General features: G+C 45.2%; 1 long non-coding RNA gene across 2 annotated transcripts in view; it reads left to right on the top strand.

The window, feature by feature from the left end:
• Nucleotides 1-817, top strand: part of LOC105888055 — an 18,404-nt gene extending 17,587 nt beyond the window's left edge. For both annotated transcript variants that reach the window (XR_002775854.1, XR_002775853.1), the window contains exons 4-5: nt 378-448; nt 720-817. This is a non-coding gene — a long non-coding RNA (uncharacterized LOC105888055). The remainder of the gene's footprint in view (nt 1-377; nt 449-719) is intronic.
• Nucleotides 818-3,948: the final 3,131 nt, after the last annotated feature.

Below are 3,948 nucleotides of genomic sequence, written 5' to 3'. Positions count from 1 at the left end.
AGATTCTGATTCCAACCAGTTTTTCTTCCTTTGTTCAGGAGCCTCTGACCAGGGTTGCTACCAGTCGGCCATCTTCCCAGTATTCCTATATATTTGATTCTTAAATTGATTGTGCCTTACATTTCTAGATGTCTAAAGTCAAAAACATAAACTAAAATAAAGATAGGTAGATGCTTAGAAAAGATCCAACGTGCCACAGCTCCACTGAAAGAGTACGGCCTGATGGAGCCAGTCAGTTCTGCCTTGAGAACTCACTAAATTCTTAAGCCATAAGATATGGCTTTTCCTCCAAAGTGGGATAAGGCCACTTGGGAATGAGCGTCCCCAGGGATGTGGGACAAATTTACACCTAAACTGCTGACCATCAATGCTTTCAGAAGAGAAAAATCTCAATCAAAAGGGAGAAATGAGAAAGAAAAGTGACTCAGAGCAGTCTGAAGAACGTGAGGTATGCGAATGAGTATGAGATTTCTGTCACACTTCCCCCAATTGCCTGGGGGTAATTGTTTAGTCACGTTGGCTTTTTTTCCCTCTCCATTCCTATCATTTCCTGACTAGCTGAGATTATCTAAGATGTTACCATAAATTGCACAGTGTGACCCTCATTCATTATTTTCATGTTTCTGGAATGTGTAATACAAAGAGCAATGTATGGCCAATCAATAGCTTATGTTCAGCTTATGAACTTCCTCTTTTTTCTTTTAAAAACCTACTTGTAGCCACTGCTGGTCAGAGCAGATACTCAGCACAGCTTGAATCTACGTATCCTGGATTGAAGTCCTCAAACTTGGCCGAATAAACTTTCTATTTACATTAATTTTGCCTCAGTTTCTTCCTTTGGGTTGACAAAGTTAATTCCTTACAATGTCTTATTTATAAATTAAACTTTATCATAGGTTTGTTTATATTTATAGGAAAAAACCCATAGCATATGTAGGGTTTAGTGCTATCTGCAGTTTTAGGCATCCACTAGGGGTCTTGAAACATATCTCCACTGGATGGGGGGGGCGCTATAGTTATTGCCATGTTTTCTCAATGGAATTTCTGGTTTTATTGTAATATGCCTTTTCATGAGGGGCTACAGAGTGACCCCCAAATGCAGAAGGAGCCAAGAAATCAAAGAATGAGGCAGACATATCCAGTTTATGGGATAGGGTGATTTATTGAGGGGAATTTACAGACAGAAGTTTGGTTTCAGGTGGCTGCGAGATAGGTAAATCTTTGCACATTACCCCTAGAGCCAGGGATAATATACCATTGGGAAAGGGTATATATGCTTCAAGGGGAATATGTAGGAACTTGCTTGAGGGCAGAATTTAAGCTAAATACTTTCTCTTAACACAAGGAAAAATGGATAAAATACTAGAGGCATTCCTGAAACTGGGGTTAAACAGAAATGAAAATGGTGGCTTCGCATCTAAGACAGAGTTACTGTAGCCTCCGCATATCTGCTGGGGCTGCATGGTGTGATCTGGCGATCACATGCTTCATCTCGTGATTTCTCACTTTTCACAAGAGCCTCTGAGGTGGTTACTGCTCCTCCCTTTAGGATGAGGATGCTCAGGCCTTGACCGGTGAGCCAGCACGTCTGCAGCCACAGAGCCAGAGCTGGGTGTGCTTGAGTCGCAGCTCTGCATATGTGTCCTTGGTGCAGTTGGGACAACCTGGAGGCAGAAGTTGGGCCTGAGGGTCCACAATAGGAGTTTTAGCAAATTAAACATGTCATGACTTTAAACATGTTATCCTATTTCCCTATATCCCTACGTCCCTGTGGTGAGCATTTATTCTCTGGCAAAAGAAACACTTGAGGAAACAAGTTTGAAAAGAACACCAGGATTACTGGGGGCCTATATGGGCTTGTTAAAAACAAGTCACGGCTTCATGACCTCAGTTTCTTTGGGAAGTTATTCTGGGCCCTAAGGCTTGGTGCTCTTAAATACAGTGCATGGTGAGTTCTGTAAGACATTTGACAACATTTCTAATTATGTTGCTGTGGACAAAATGGAAACATGGCACTGCCTGGTGGGTGGTGGTGCTGGTGGGGGTGGTGATTACAATTAGGTGGACATAAAGCAGGCCGGGCTCTCGGGCCCGCAGTTTGAGTGATGACTGTGTTTGATTTAGACACGTTCTCCATACCATGGCTACAGGGCTCTGTTTGTGGCTTTGGCAGTTCATTTTAATCAATGACCTAAATTGCGGAAGGCAGATATGTGGGAAAAATCTGGGGGAGAAAGCTGTTCTCTTTGATGAGAGGTTTAAAGCAGCCACTGGAATGTGACCGAGCCAGGATGGTGGGTCCTGAAGGCACAGTGGTGGACCCCATGTGCCCCTGTGGAAGAAGATCAGGTTTGTCATGGGAATTAGCAGAGAGGATGACAACACTTGTAAGCTTCCTCTACCATTGGAGGTCCTTGGGCAGACTTCTCAGAGTCTCAGAGAAGGTAATCCTGAACGCTCAGGATGGATCTTTCTTCTTTCACAGTGCTCCCCACTCACTTTTCCACCAGCTCACTCATCCATGCCCCCACTGCCATCTACTCATCTACTTCATCAGTCAATCCACCCCTTCTCCCCCCTCACAACCCATCCATCCAACTACTCATCTGCTAATCCACCCAACTATCCATTTGCCCAGGCATCCATACACTCACCCATCATCCATTTATCCATTCATTCCTCCAACCATGCATGCATTCACCCATGCATTCACCCGATCATCCATTCTTCCATTCATCCACCTATCCTTTTAATCTCTCGTCCATCCAACTAATAGCCATCCCTCCACCAATCCCCTATCCATCCAATCATCCTCTTGTACAGCAACCCAGGCACTGTACCAGGGATGGAGAGCCAACAGATGAATGGACACAACTGCTTTTAAAAACCTCATAGTGCATTCATGCGTGAGCATGTGTGTGAGTGGGAAAAACCAAGGAAAGAGTCAGAGAGTGAATGATAGTGGGAGGTTTTTAGAGTCAAGCCAAGGGTGGAGAAGGAAAGCCACAGAGGAATTCAGTACATGGTAAGATTCACATGTTAGGACCATGTCCTTGGTAGCTCTGGGCGGGAAGAGAGCAATGAGAGGCCGATGGTTGGCAATGTGTTCCAGCAGCCCCCAGAAAGGGCGACATTGCCTGGGGGGCAGGAGGGGAAAGGTCAGGGAGGGCTGTGGGGTGAGGCTTTCTCCTTGTGAACTTTCATGCTGGGGACAGGCCTGCATGGTGTTCAGGATTGGTTGGATATTTCAAAGTCAGAAGCAGATCAGGCTGAGGCTCTGGGCAGCCTCAGGGTTCTAGAGGCCAAGACATCATTACTACCTAATAAATGGTATTCTTTGATTCCCCAGCCAAGGCACCCCTCAGTGCTTCCCCCTCCTACCATCTGTGCTTCCTCTGACCTGCTCTCCCCATTTCCCAGAATTACGAGAGCTGACAACAGCCAAGGGTCAGGAGAGAATAAGTGAATTTCCTGCTTGTAAATCACTGGAGGAGCACAGACCATTCTTTGCAGTTTCACCCTGACCGGCAGCCATTTATCTGGATAATGCATTTATTTATAGCTGCTCCACTGTTTTGCATTGAGATATATGTGCAAACCAAAGTGCTGATGATTTTCTGGCAAACATCAAAGGTAGGAAGAGAAAATGAAATTGGGCATATTAGATTATTTGGTATTGAATTCAACATCTGCAGCTTCTCATTTTTCTCCATCACCCACCTTTCCTACAAATCAATTTACAAGACTTCTGTTGGAAATATTACTTAGTATCAAAATCTGTGGGCAAAGCCCAGCTGTGGCCATCATGCTCCTAGTGGAAGGTGGTGAGATGTTGAGCGGGGTGCTGCCGGGATCATGCCAGGGCAGGAGCACAGACACATATACACACATGCACCTGCAGGGTGACGCAGAGCCACTGGACGAGTGGCCAGTGATGGGGGAGTAAAG

Source organism: Otolemur garnettii, unplaced genomic scaffold, assembly GCF_000181295.1.
Source record: "Otolemur garnettii isolate 467f Iridium unplaced genomic scaffold, OtoGar3 scaffold00173, whole genome shotgun sequence".
Classification (NCBI taxonomy): domain Eukaryota; kingdom Metazoa; phylum Chordata; class Mammalia; order Primates; family Galagidae; genus Otolemur; species Otolemur garnettii.
The sequence above is the reverse complement of the archived record's forward strand: the minus strand, read 5'-3'. Positions and strand labels throughout refer to the sequence as shown.